The sequence below is a fragment of the Garra rufa genome, unplaced genomic scaffold (genome assembly GCF_049309525.1).
Source record: "Garra rufa unplaced genomic scaffold, GarRuf1.0 hap1_unplaced_001, whole genome shotgun sequence".
NCBI classification, from domain to species: Eukaryota; Metazoa; Chordata; class Actinopteri; order Cypriniformes; family Cyprinidae; genus Garra; species Garra rufa.
In genome coordinates, this window is record NW_027394276.1 from 22,801,683 (window position 1) to 22,817,588 (window position 15,906).

The window sequence follows — 15,906 nt, forward strand, 5'->3', positions numbered from 1 at the left end:
AAAAGCAGCTCATATGCGCTTAATATAGCTCTTTAAAATGATATTATGTTTACATTGCGTACAGTCGCTGGAGTGTTTTTATTTAAATGCTTTTAGAAGAGGCTCAGTGATGTAGTTCGCAGACCGAAAGCTCGGAGCCCTGACTCTCATGTCAGTACAACAGAAAACACAGGCGGAAGGCAGCCCTCTCCGTTTTAAATGAAACTACTCGCAAACACCTGAATTTAGCTCTTGGTGGGTTCTAAGGGGTTGACGGAATGAAATCGCTGGAGCATTTAAATTTTAAAAGGCCGTATTTATTTTCATTTTCCGCTCCACCCCTTCAGAATGGCTTAAACGGGGCATTATTTTTCGTACGTGACCTGTGGTTAGAGGCATTGTTTCTTGTTAGTAAGACATATGGCTTAATAAATTATGTTCTTGGGCATAATTTGCAAGCTAACATGCAGCACAAGCTATATCTTCCATTTAACCTAAATATAAATGATTTTAATCTGTATTTTTGTGCGTCCTCTATAAAGCACCATTCATGAGTAGCGCGCATGCGCACAAATGCCTAAGGGGACTTTCGGAGTATGACGTAAGAGGGCACCTGTGCTAAATCAAACATAAAATACAGCGAAATGACAGGGAACAAAAAATATTAAACGAGTGATTGGGTGCTATGTTCAATACAGTTGCATTTTTTGAGAACTCTTATCAGTTAAATAGCAGAAGTTATTAGTTGGTCATTAAAAACGGCCGTGCTTTGTTGAACTATGTGGCTCAAACGATGAGACCATATTCATGAAACAGTCTTTACTAGCTAATTCGTTTCCACAAAAATGCAGCACAAATAAGCAAGCATTTTAACGTTTTCAATACACTAATCTACTATTACTGTTCAATCGCTGGAGTGTTTTTATTTTTTAAATGCCTTTAAAATATGTAGTTTTGTGAACACGGACGAAGAAACGCCAGCCCTGAAGCTCATCCGTAAACCATATAAAAGCAGCTCATATGCGCTTAATATAGCTCTTTAAAATGATATTATGTTTACATTGCGTACAGTCGCTGGAGTGTTTTTATTTAAATGCTTTTAGAAGAGGCTCAGTGATGTAGTTCGCAGACCGAAAGCTCGGAGCCCTGACTCTCATGTCAGTACAACAGAAAACACAGGCGGAAGGCAGCCCTCTCCGTTTTAAATGAAACTACTCGCAAACACCTGAATTTAGCTCTTGGTGGGTTCTAAGGGGTTGACGGAATGAAATCGCTGGAGCATTTAAATTTTAAAAGGCCGTATTTATTTTCATTTTCCGCTCCACCCCTTCAGAATGGCTTAAACGGGGCATTATTTTTCGTACGTGACCTGTGGTTAGAGGCATTGTTTCTTGTTAGTAAGACATATGGCTTAATAAATTATGTTCTTGGGCATAATTTGCAAGCTAACATGCAGCACAAGCTATATCTTCCATTTAACCTAAATATAAATGATTTTAATCTGTATTTTTGTGCGTCCTCTATAAAGCACCATTCATGAGTAGCGCGCATGCGCACAAATGCCTAAGGGGACTTTCGGAGTATGACGTAAGAGGGCACCTGTGCTAAATCAAACATAAAATACAGCGAAATGACAGGGAACAAAAAATATTAAACGAGTGATTGGGTGCTATGTTCAATACAGTTGCATTTTTTGAGAACTCTTATCAGTTAAATAGCAGAAGTTATTAGTTGGTCATTAAAAACGGCCGTGCTTTGTTGAACTATGTGGCTCAAACGATGAGACCATATTCATGAAACAGTCTTTACTAGCTAATTCATTTCCACAAAAATGCAGCACAAATAAGCAAGCATTTTAACGTTTTCAATACACTAATCTACTATTACTGTTCAATCGCTGGAGTGTTTTTATTTTTTAAATGCCTTTAAAATATGTAGTTTTGTGAACACGGACGAAGAAACGCCAGCCCTGAAGCTCATCCGTAAACCATATAAAAGCAGCTCATATGCGCTTAATATAGCTCTTTAAAATGATATTATGTTTACATTGCGTACAGTCGCTGGAGTGTTTTTATTTAAATGCTTTTAGAAGAGGCTCAGTGATGTAGTTCGCAGACCGAAAGCTCGGAGCCCTGACTCTCATGTCAGTACAACAGAAAACACAGGCGGAAGGCAGCCCTCTCCGTTTTAAATGAAACTACTCGCAAACACCTGAATTTAGCTCTTGGTGGGTTCTAAGGGGTTGACGGAATGAAATCGCTGGAGCATTTAAATTTTAAAAGGCCGTATTTATTTTCATTTTCCGCTCCACCCCTTCAGAATGGCTTAAACGGGGCATTATTTTTCGTACGTGACCTGTGGTTAGAGGCATTGTTTCTTGTTAGTAAGACATATGGCTTAATAAATTATGTTCTTGGGCATAATTTGCAAGCTAACATGCAGCACAAGCTATATCTTACATTTAACCTAAATATAAATGATTTTAATCTGTATTTTTGTGCGTCCTCTATAAAGCACCATTCATGAGTAGCGCGCATGCGCACAAATGCCTAAGGGGACTTTCGGAGTATGACGTAAGAGGGCACCTGTGCTAAATCAAACATAAAATACAGCGAAATGACAGGGAACAAAAAATATTAAACGAGTGATTGGGTGCTATGTTCAATACAGTTGCATTTTTTGAGAACTCTTATCAGTTAAATAGCAGAAGTTATTAGTTGGTCATTAAAAACGGCCGTGCTTTGTTGAACTATGTGGCTCAAACGATGAGACCATATTCATGAAACAGTCTTTACTAGCTAATTCGTTTCCACAAAAATGCAGCACAAATAAGCAAGCATTTTAACGTTTTCAATACACTAATCTACTATTACTGTTCAATCGCTGGAGTGTTTTTATTTTTTAAATGCCTTTAAAATATGTAGTTTTGTGAACACGGACGAAGAAACGCCAGCCCTGAAGCTCATCCGTAAACCATATAAAAGCAGCTCATATGCGCTTAATATAGCTCTTTAAAATGATATTATGTTTACATTGCGTACAGTCGCTGGAGTGTTTTTATTTAAATGCTTTTAGAAGAGGCTCAGTGATGTAGTTCGCAGACCGAAAGCTCGGAGCCCTGACTCTCATGTCAGTACAACAGAAAACACAGGCGGAAGGCAGCCCTCTCCGTTTTAAATGAAACTACTCGCAAACACCTGAATTTAGCTCTTGGTGGGTTCTAAGGGGTTGACGGAATGAAATCGCTGGAGCATTTAAATTTTAAAAGGCCGTATTTATTTTCATTTTCCGCTCCACCCCTTCAGAATGGCTTAAACGGGGCATTATTTTTCGTACGTGACCTGTGGTTAGAGGCATTGTTTCTTGTTAGTAAGACATATGGCTTAATAAATTATGTTCTTGGGCATAATTTGCAAGCTAACATGCAGCACAAGCTATATCTTCCATTTAACCTAAATATAAATGATTTTAATCTGTATTTTTGTGCGTCCTCTATAAAGCACCATTCATGAGTAGCGCGCATGCGCACAAATGCCTAAGGGGACTTTCGGAGTATGACGTAAGAGGGCACCTGTGCTAAATCAAACATAAAATACAGCGAAATGACAGGGAACAAAAAATATTAAACGAGTGATTGGGTGCTATGTTCAATACAGTTGCATTTTTTGAGAACTCTTATCAGTTAAATAGCAGAAGTTATTAGTTGGTCATTAAAAACGGCCGTGCTTTGTTGAACTATGTGGCTCAAACGATGAGACCATATTCATGAAACAGTCTTTACTAGCTAATTCGTTTCCACAAAAATGCAGCACAAATAAGCAAGCATTTTAACGTTTTCAATACACTAATCTACTATTACTGTTCAATCGCTGGAGTGTTTTTATTTTTTAAATGCCTTTAAAATATGTAGTTTTGTGAACACGGACGAAGAAACGCCAGCCCTGAAGCTCATCCGTAAACCATATAAAAGCAGCTCATATGCGCTTAATATAGCTCTTTAAAATGATATTATGTTTACATTGCGTACAGTCGCTGGAGTGTTTTTATTTAAATGCTTTTAGAAGAGGCTCAGTGATGTAGTTCGCAGACCGAAAGCTCGGAGCCCTGACTCTCATGTCAGTACAACAGAAAACACAGGCGGAAGGCAGCCCTCTCCGTTTTAAATGAAACTACTCGCAAACACCTGAATTTAGCTCTTGGTGGGTTCTAAGGGGTTGACGGAATGAAATCGCTGGAGCATTTAAATTTTAAAAGGCCGTATTTATTTTCATTTTCCGCTCCACCCCTTCAGAATGGCTTAAACGGGGCATTATTTTTCGTACGTGACCTGTGGTTAGAGGCATTGTTTCTTGTTAGTAAGACATATGGCTTAATAAATTATGTTCTTGGGCATAATTTGCAAGCTAACATGCAGCACAAGCTATATCTTCCATTTAACCTAAATATAAATGATTTTAATCTGTATTTTTGTGCGTCCTCTATAAAGCACCATTCATGAGTAGCGCGCATGCGCACAAATGCCTAAGGGGACTTTCGGAGTATGACGTAAGAGGGCACCTGTGCTAAATCAAACATAAAATACAGCGAAATGACAGGGAACAAAAAATATTAAACGAGTGATTGGGTGCTATGTTCAATACAGTTGCATTTTTTGAGAACTCTTATCAGTTAAATAGCAGAAGTTATTAGTTGGTCATTAAAAACGGCCGTGCTTTGTTGAACTATGTGGCTCAAACGATGAGACCATATTCATGAAACAGTCTTTACTAGCTAATTCGTTTCCACAAAAATGCAGCACAAATAAGCAAGCATTTTAACGTTTTCAATACACTAATCTACTATTACTGTTCAATCGCTGGAGTGTTTTTATTTTTTAAATGCCTTTAAAATATGTAGTTTTGTGAACACGGACGAAGAAACGCCAGCCCTGAAGCTCATCCGTAAACCATATAAAAGCAGCTCATATGCGCTTAATATAGCTCTTTAAAATGATATTATGTTTACATTGCGTACAGTCGCTGGAGTGTTTTTATTTAAATGCTTTTAGAAGAGGCTCAGTGATGTAGTTCGCAGACCGAAAGCTCGGAGCCCTGACTCTCATGTCAGTACAACAGAAAACACAGGCGGAAGGCAGCCCTCTCCGTTTTAAATGAAACTACTCGCAAACACCTGAATTTAGCTCTTGGTGGGTTCTAAGGGGTTGACGGAATGAAATCGCTGGAGCATTTAAATTTTAAAAGGCCGTATTTATTTTCATTTTCCGCTCCACCCCTTCAGAATGGCTTAAACGGGGCATTATTTTTCGTACGTGACCTGTGGTTAGAGGCATTGTTTCTTGTTAGTAAGACATATGGCTTAATAAATTATGTTCTTGGGCATAATTTGCAAGCTAACATGCAGCACAAGCTATATCTTCCATTTAACCTAAATATAAATGATTTTAATCTGTATTTTTGTGCGTCCTCTATAAAGCACCATTCATGAGTAGCGCGCATGCGCACAAATGCCTAAGGGGACTTTCGGAGTATGACGTAAGAGGGCACCTGTGCTAAATCAAACATAAAATACAGCGAAATGACAGGGAACAAAAAATATTAAACGAGTGATTGGGTGCTATGTTCAATACAGTTGCATTTTTTGAGAACTCTTATCAGTTAAATAGCAGAAGTTATTAGTTGGTCATTAAAAACGGCCGTGCTTTGTTGAACTATGTGGCTCAAACGATGAGACCATATTCATGAAACAGTCTTTACTAGCTAATTCGTTTCCACAAAAATGCAGCACAAATAAGCAAGCATTTTAACGTTTTCAATACACTAATCTACTATTACTGTTCAATCGCTGGAGTGTTTTTATTTTTTAAATGCCTTTAAAATATGTAGTTTTGTGAACACGGACGAAGAAACGCCAGCCCTGAAGCTCATCCGTAAACCATATAAAAGCAGCTCATATGCGCTTAATATAGCTCTTTAAAATGATATTATGTTTACATTGCGTACAGTCGCTGGAGTGTTTTTATTTAAATGCTTTTAGAAGAGGCTCAGTGATGTAGTTCGCAGACCGAAAGCTCGGAGCCCTGACTCTCATGTCAGTACAACAGAAAACACAGGCGGAAGGCAGCCCTCTCCGTTTTAAATGAAACTACTCGCAAACACCTGAATTTAGCTCTTGGTGGGTTCTAAGGGGTTGACGGAATGAAATCGCTGGAGCATTTAAATTTTAAAAGGCCGTATTTATTTTCATTTTCCGCTCCACCCCTTCAGAATGGCTTAAACGGGGCATTATTTTTCGTACGTGACCTGTGGTTAGAGGCATTGTTTCTTGTTAGTAAGACATATGGCTTAATAAATTATGTTCTTGGGCATAATTTGCAAGCTAACATGCAGCACAAGCTATATCTTCCATTTAACCTAAATATAAATGATTTTAATCTGTATTTTTGTGCGTCCTCTATAAAGCACCATTCATGAGTAGCGCGCATGCGCACAAATGCCTAAGGGGACTTTCGGAGTATGACGTAAGAGGGCACCTGTGCTAAATCAAACATAAAATACAGCGAAATGACAGGGAACAAAAAATATTAAACGAGTGATTGGGTGCTATGTTCAATACAGTTGCATTTTTTGAGAACTCTTATCAGTTAAATAGCAGAAGTTATTAGTTGGTCATTAAAAACGGCCGTGCTTTGTTGAACTATGTGGCTCAAACGATGAGACCATATTCATGAAACAGTCTTTACTAGCTAATTCGTTTCCACAAAAATGCAGCACAAATAAGCAAGCATTTTAACGTTTTCAATACACTAATCTACTATTACTGTTCAATCGCTGGAGTGTTTTTATTTTTTAAATGCCTTTAAAATATGTAGTTTTGTGAACACGGACGAAGAAACGCCAGCCCTGAAGCTCATCCGTAAACCATATAAAAGCAGCTCATATGCGCTTAATATAGCTCTTTAAAATGATATTATGTTTACATTGCGTACAGTCGCTGGAGTGTTTTTATTTAAATGCTTTTAGAAGAGGCTCAGTGATGTAGTTCGCAGACCGAAAGCTCGGAGCCCTGACTCTCATGTCAGTACAACAGAAAACACAGGCGGAAGGCAGCCCTCTCCGTTTTAAATGAAACTACTCGCAAACACCTGAATTTAGCTCTTGGTGGGTTCTAAGGGGTTGACGGAATGAAATCGCTGGAGCATTTAAATTTTAAAAGGCCGTATTTATTTTCATTTTCCGCTCCACCCCTTCAGAATGGCTTAAACGGGGCATTATTTTTCGTACGTGACCTGTGGTTAGAGGCATTGTTTCTTGTTAGTAAGACATATGGCTTAATAAATTATGTTCTTGGGCATAATTTGCAAGCTAACATGCAGCACAAGCTATATCTTACATTTAACCTAAATATAAATGATTTTAATCTGTATTTTTGTGCGTCCTCTATAAAGCACCATTCATGAGTAGCGCGCATGCGCACAAATGCCTAAGGGGACTTTCGGAGTATGACGTAAGAGGGCACCTGTGCTAAATCAAACATAAAATACAGCGAAATGACAGGGAACAAAAAATATTAAACGAGTGATTGGGTGCTATGTTCAATACAGTTGCATTTTTTGAGAACTCTTATCAGTTAAATAGCAGAAGTTATTAGTTGGTCATTAAAAACGGCCGTGCTTTGTTGAACTATGTGGCTCAAACGATGAGACCATATTCATGAAACAGTCTTTACTAGCTAATTCGTTTCCACAAAAATGCAGCACAAATAAGCAAGCATTTTAACGTTTTCAATACACTAATCTACTATTACTGTTCAATCGCTGGAGTGTTTTTATTTTTTAAATGCCTTTAAAATATGTAGTTTTGTGAACACGGACGAAGAAACGCCAGCCCTGAAGCTCATCCGTAAACCATATAAAAGCAGCTCATATGCGCTTAATATAGCTCTTTAAAATGATATTATGTTTACATTGCGTACAGTCGCTGGAGTGTTTTTATTTAAATGCTTTTAGAAGAGGCTCAGTGATGTAGTTCGCAGACCGAAAGCTCGGAGCCCTGACTCTCATGTCAGTACAACAGAAAACACAGGCGGAAGGCAGCCCTCTCCGTTTTAAATGAAACTACTCGCAAACACCTGAATTTAGCTCTTGGTGGGTTCTAAGGGGTTGACGGAATGAAATCGCTGGAGCATTTAAATTTTAAAAGGCCGTATTTATTTTCATTTTCCGCTCCACCCCTTCAGAATGGCTTAAACGGGGCATTATTTTTCGTACGTGACCTGTGGTTAGAGGCATTGTTTCTTGTTAGTAAGACATATGGCTTAATAAATTATGTTCTTGGGCATAATTTGCAAGCTAACATGCAGCACAAGCTATATCTTCCATTTAACCTAAATATAAATGATTTTAATCTGTATTTTTGTGCGTCCTCTATAAAGCACCATTTATGAGTAGCGCGCATGCGCACAAATGCCTAAGGGGACTTTCGGAGTATGACGTAAGAGGGCACCTGTGCTAAATCAAACATAAAATACAGCGAAATGACAGGGAACAAAAAATATTAAACGAGTGATTGGGTGCTATGTTCAATACAGTTGCATTTTTTGAGAACTCTTATCAGTTAAATAGCAGAAGTTATTAGTTGGTCATTAAAAACGGCCGTGCTTTGTTGAACTATGTGGCTCAAACGATGAGACCATATTCATGAAACAGTCTTTACTAGCTAATTCGTTTCCACAAAAATGCAGCACAAATAAGCAAGCATTTTAACGTTTTCAATACACTAATCTACTATTACTGTTCAATCGCTGGAGTGTTTTTATTTTTTAAATGCCTTTAAAATATGTAGTTTTGTGAACACGGACGAAGAAACGCCAGCCCTGAAGCTCATCCGTAAACCATATAAAAGCAGCTCATATGCGCTTAATATAGCTCTTTAAAATGATATTATGTTTACATTGCGTACAGTCGCTGGAGTGTTTTTATTTAAATGCTTTTAGAAGAGGCTCAGTGATGTAGTTCGCAGACCGAAAGCTCGGAGCCCTGACTCTCATGTCAGTACAACAGAAAACACAGGCGGAAGGCAGCCCTCTCCGTTTTAAATGAAACTACTCGCAAACACCTGAATTTAGCTCTTGGTGGGTTCTAAGGGGTTGACGGAATGAAATCGCTGGAGCATTTAAATTTTAAAAGGCCGTATTTATTTTCATTTTCCGCTCCACCCCTTCAGAATGGCTTAAACGGGGCATTATTTTTCGTACGTGACCTGTGGTTAGAGGCATTGTTTCTTGTTAGTAAGACATATGGCTTAATAAATTATGTTCTTGGGCATAATTTGCAAGCTAACATGCAGCACAAGCTATATCTTCCATTTAACCTAAATATAAATGATTTTAATCTGTATTTTTGTGCGTCCTCTATAAAGCACCATTCATGAGTAGCGCGCATGCGCACAAATGCCTAAGGGGACTTTCGGAGTATGACGTAAGAGGGCACCTGTGCTAAATCAAACATAAAATACAGCGAAATGACAGGGAACAAAAAATATTAAACGAGTGATTGGGTGCTATGTTCAATACAGTTGCATTTTTTGAGAACTCTTATCAGTTAAATAGCAGAAGTTATTAGTTGGTCATTAAAAACGGCCGTGCTTTGTTGAACTATGTGGCTCAAACGATGAGACCATATTCATGAAACAGTCTTTACTAGCTAATTCGTTTCCACAAAAATGCAGCACAAATAAGCAAGCATTTTAACGTTTTCAATACACTAATCTACTATTACTGTTCAATCGCTGGAGTGTTTTTATTTTTTAAATGCCTTTAAAATATGTAGTTTTGTGAACACGGACGAAGAAACGCCAGCCCTGAAGCTCATCCGTAAACCATATAAAAGCAGCTCATATGCGCTTAATATAGCTCTTTAAAATGATATTATGTTTACATTGCGTACAGTCGCTGGAGTGTTTTTATTTAAATGCTTTTAGAAGAGGCTCAGTGATGTAGTTCGCAGACCGAAAGCTCGGAGCCCTGACTCTCATGTCAGTACAACAGAAAACACAGGCGGAAGGCAGCCCTCTCCGTTTTAAATGAAACTACTCGCAAACACCTGAATTTAGCTCTTGGTGGGTTCTAAGGGGTTGACGGAATGAAATCGCTGGAGCATTTAAATTTTAAAAGGCCGTATTTATTTTCATTTTCCGCTCCACCCCTTCAGAATGGCTTAAACGGGGCATTATTTTTCGTACGTGACCTGTGGTTAGAGGCATTGTTTCTTGTTAGTAAGACATATGGCTTAATAAATTATGTTCTTGGGCATAATTTGCAAGCTAACATGCAGCACAAGCTATATCTTCCATTTAACCTAAATATAAATGATTTTAATCTGTATTTTTGTGCGTCCTCTATAAAGCACCATTCATGAGTAGCGCGCATGCGCACAAATGCCTAAGGGGACTTTCGGAGTATGACGTAAGAGGGCACCTGTGCTAAATCAAACATAAAATACAGCGAAATGACAGGGAACAAAAAATATTAAACGAGTGATTGGGTGCTATGTTCAATACAGTTGCATTTTTTGAGAACTCTTATCAGTTAAATAGCAGAAGTTATTAGTTGGTCATTAAAAACGGCCGTGCTTTGTTGAACTATGTGGCTCAAACGATGAGACCATATTCATGAAACAGTCTTTACTAGCTAATTCGTTTCCACAAAAATGCAGCACAAATAAGCAAGCATTTTAACGTTTTCAATACACTAATCTACTATTACTGTTCAATCGCTGGAGTGTTTTTATTTTTTAAATGCCTTTAAAATATGTAGTTTTGTGAACACGGACGAAGAAACGCCAGCCCTGAAGCTCATCCGTAAACCATATAAAAGCAGCTCATATGCGCTTAATATAGCTCTTTAAAATGATATTATGTTTACATTGCGTACAGTCGCTGGAGTGTTTTTATTTAAATGCTTTTAGAAGAGGCTCAGTGATGTAGTTCGCAGACCGAAAGCTCGGAGCCCTGACTCTCATGTCAGTACAACAGAAAACACAGGCGGAAGGCAGCCCTCTCCGTTTTAAATGAAACTACTCGCAAACACCTGAATTTAGCTCTTGGTGGGTTCTAAGGGGTTGACGGAATGAAATCGCTGGAGCATTTAAATTTTAAAAGGCCGTATTTATTTTCATTTTCCGCTCCACCCCTTCAGAATGGCTTAAACGGGGCATTATTTTTCGTACGTGACCTGTGGTTAGAGGCATTGTTTCTTGTTAGTAAGACATATGGCTTAATAAATTATGTTCTTGGGCATAATTTGCAAGCTAACATGCAGCACAAGCTATATCTTCCATTTAACCTAAATATAAATGATTTTAATCTGTATTTTTGTGCGTCCTCTATAAAGCACCATTTATGAGTAGCGCGCATGCGCACAAATGCCTAAGGGGACTTTCGGAGTATGACGTAAGAGGGCACCTGTGCTAAATCAAACATAAAATACAGCGAAATGACAGGGAACAAAAAATATTAAACGAGTGATTGGGTGCTATGTTCAATACAGTTGCATTTTTTGAGAACTCTTATCAGTTAAATAGCAGAAGTTATTAGTTGGTCATTAAAAACGGCCGTGCTTTGTTGAACTATGTGGCTCAAACGATGAGACCATATTCATGAAACAGTCTTTACTAGCTAATTCGTTTCCACAAAAATGCAGCACAAATAAGCAAGCATTTTAACGTTTTCAATACACTAATCTACTATTACTGTTCAATCGCTGGAGTGTTTTTATTTTTTAAATGCCTTTAAAATATGTAGTTTTGTGAACACGGACGAAGAAACGCCAGCCCTGAAGCTCATCCGTAAACCATATAAAAGCAGCTCATATGCGCTTAATATAGCTCTTTAAAATGATATTATGTTTACATTGCGTACAGTCGCTGGAGTGTTTTTATTTAAATGCTTTTAGAAGAGGCTCAGTGATGTAGTTCGCAGACCGAAAGCTCGGAGCCCTGACTCTCATGTCAGTACAACAGAAAACACAGGCGGAAGGCAGCCCTCTCCGTTTTAAATGAAACTACTCGCAAACACCTGAATTTAGCTCTTGGTGGGTTCTAAGGGGTTGACGGAATGAAATCGCTGGAGCATTTAAATTTTAAAAGGCCGTATTTATTTTCATTTTCCGCTCCACCCCTTCAGAATGGCTTAAACGGGGCATTATTTTTCGTACGTGACCTGTGGTTAGAGGCATTGTTTCTTGTTAGTAAGACATATGGCTTAATAAATTATGTTCTTGGGCATAATTTGCAAGCTAACATGCAGCACAAGCTATATCTTCCATTTAACCTAAATATAAATGATTTTAATCTGTATTTTTGTGCGTCCTCTATAAAGCACCATTCATGAGTAGCGCGCATGCGCACAAATGCCTAAGGGGACTTTCGGAGTATGACGTAAGAGGGCACCTGTGCTAAATCAAACATAAAATACAGCGAAATGACAGGGAACAAAAAATATTAAACGAGTGATTGGGTGCTATGTTCAATACAGTTGCATTTTTTGAGAACTCTTATCAGTTAAATAGCAGAAGTTATTAGTTGGTCATTAAAAACGGCCGTGCTTTGTTGAACTATGTGGCTCAAACGATGAGACCATATTCATGAAACAGTCTTTACTAGCTAATTCGTTTCCACAAAAATGCAGCACAAATAAGCAAGCATTTTAACGTTTTCAATACACTAATCTACTATTACTGTTCAATCGCTGGAGTGTTTTTATTTTTTAAATGCCTTTAAAATATGTAGTTTTGTGAACACGGACGAAGAAACGCCAGCCCTGAAGCTCATCCGTAAACCATATAAAAGCAGCTCATATGCGCTTAATATAGCTCTTTAAAATGATATTATGTTTACATTGCGTACAGTCGCTGGAGTGTTTTTATTTAAATGCTTTTAGAAGAGGCTCAGTGATGTAGTTCGCAGACCGAAAGCTCGGAGCCCTGACTCTCATGTCAGTACAACAGAAAACACAGGCGGAAGGCAGCCCTCTCCGTTTTAAATGAAACTACTCGCAAACACCTGAATTTAGCTCTTGGTGGGTTCTAAGGGGTTGACGGAATGAAATCGCTGGAGCATTTAAATTTTAAAAGGCCGTATTTATTTTCATTTTCCGCTCCACCCCTTCAGAATGGCTTAAACGGGGCATTATTTTTCGTACGTGACCTGTGGTTAGAGGCATTGTTTCTTGTTAGTAAGACATATGGCTTAATAAATTATGTTCTTGGGCATAATTTGCAAGCTAACATGCAGCACAAGCTATATCTTCCATTTAACCTAAATATAAATGATTTTAATCTGTATTTTTGTGCGTCCTCTATAAAGCACCATTCATGAGTAGCGCGCATGCGCACAAATGCCTAAGGGGACTTTCGGAGTATGACGTAAGAGGGCACCTGTGCTAAATCAAACATAAAATACAGCGAAATGACAGGGAACAAAAAATATTAAACGAGTGATTGGGTGCTATGTTCAATACAGTTGCATTTTTTGAGAACTCTTATCAGTTAAATAGCAGAAGTTATTAGTTGGTCATTAAAAACGGCCGTGCTTTGTTGAACTATGTGGCTCAAACGATGAGACCATATTCATGAAACAGTCTTTACTAGCTAATTCGTTTCCACAAAAATGCAGCACAAATAAGCAAGCATTTTAACGTTTTCAATACACTAATCTACTATTACTGTTCAATCGCTGGAGTGTTTTTATTTTTTAAATGCCTTTAAAATATGTAGTTTTGTGAACACGGACGAAGAAACGCCAGCCCTGAAGCTCATCCGTAAACCATATAAAAGCAGCTCATATGCGCTTAATATAGCTCTTTAAAATGATATTATGTTTACATTGCGTACAGTCGCTGGAGTGTTTTTATTTAAATGCTTTTAGAAGAGGCTCAGTGATGTAGTTCGCAGACCGAAAGCTCGGAGCCCTGACTCTCATGTCAGTACAACAGAAAACACAGGCGGAAGGCAGCCCTCTCCGTTTTAAATGAAACTACTCGCAAACACCTGAATTTAGCTCTTGGTGGGTTCTAAGGGGTTGACGGAATGAAATCGCTGGAGCATTTAAATTTTAAAAGGCCGTATTTATTTTCATTTTCCGCTCCACCCCTTCAGAATGGCTTAAACGGGGCATTATTTTTCGTACGTGACCTGTGGTTAGAGGCATTGTTTCTTGTTAGTAAGACATATGGCTTAATAAATTATGTTCTTGGGCATAATTTGCAAGCTAACATGCAGCACAAGCTATATCTTCCATTTAACCTAAATATAAATGATTTTAATCTGTATTTTTGTGCGTCCTCTATAAAGCACCATTCATGAGTAGCGCGCATGCGCACAAATGCCTAAGGGGACTTTCGGAGTATGACGTAAGAGGGCACCTGTGCTAAATCAAACATAAAATACAGCGAAATGACAGGGAACAAAAAATATTAAACGAGTGATTGGGTGCTATGTTCAATACAGTTGCATTTTTTGAGAACTCTTATCAGTTAAATAGCAGAAGTTATTAGTTGGTCATTAAAAACGGCCGTGCTTTGTTGAACTATGTGGCTCAAACGATGAGACCATATTCATGAAACAGTCTTTACTAGCTAATTCGTTTCCACAAAAATGCAGCACAAATAAGCAAGCATTTTAACGTTTTCAATACACTAATCTACTATTACTGTTCAATCGCTGGAGTGTTTTTATTTTTTAAATGCCTTTAAAATATGTAGTTTTGTGAACACGGACGAAGAAACGCCAGCCCTGAAGCTCATCCGTAAACCATATAAAAGCAGCTCATATGCGCTTAATATAGCTCTTTAAAATGATATTATGTTTACATTGCGTACAGTCGCTGGAGTGTTTTTATTTAAATGCTTTTAGAAGAGGCTCAGTGATGTAGTTCGCAGACCGAAAGCTCGGAGCCCTGACTCTCATGTCAGTACAACAGAAAACACAGGCGGAAGGCAGCCCTCTCCGTTTTAAATGAAACTACTCGCAAACACCTGAATTTAGCTCTTGGTGGGTTCTAAGGGGTTGACGGAATGAAATCGCTGGAGCATTTAAATTTTAAAAGGCCGTATTTATTTTCATTTTCCGCTCCACCCCTTCAGAATGGCTTAAACGGGGCATTATTTTTCGTACGTGACCTGTGGTTAGAGGCATTGTTTCTTGTTAGTAAGACATATGGCTTAATAAATTATGTTCTTGGGCATAATTTGCAAGCTAACATGCAGCACAAGCTATATCTTCCATTTAACCTAAATATAAATGATTTTAATCTGTATTTTTGTGCGTCCTCTATAAAGCACCATTCATGAGTAGCGCGCATGCGCACAAATGCCTAAGGGGACTTTCGGAGTATGACGTAAGAGGGCACCTGTGCTAAATCAAACATAAAATACAGCGAAATGACAGGGAACAAAAAATATTAAACGAGTGATTGGGTGCTATGTTCAATACAGTTGCATTTTTTGAGAACTCTTATCAGTTAAATAGCAGAAGTTATTAGTTGGTCATTAAAAACGGCCGTGCTTTGTTGAACTATGTGGCTCAAACGATGAGACCATATTCATGAAACAGTCTTTACTAGCTAATTCGTTTCCACAAAAATGCAGCACAAATAAGCAAGCATTTTAACGTTTTCAATACACTAATCTACTATTACTGTTCAATCGCTGGAGTGTTTTTATTTTTTAAATGCCTTTAAAATATGTAGTTTTGTGAACACGGACGAAGAAACGCCAGCCCTGAAGCTCATCCGTAAACCATATAAAAGCAGCTCATATGCGCTTAATATAGCTCTTTAAAATGATATTATGTTTACATTGCGTACAGTCGCTGGAGTGTTTTTATTTAAATGCTTTTAGAAGAGGCTCAGTGATGTAGTTCGCAGACCGAAAG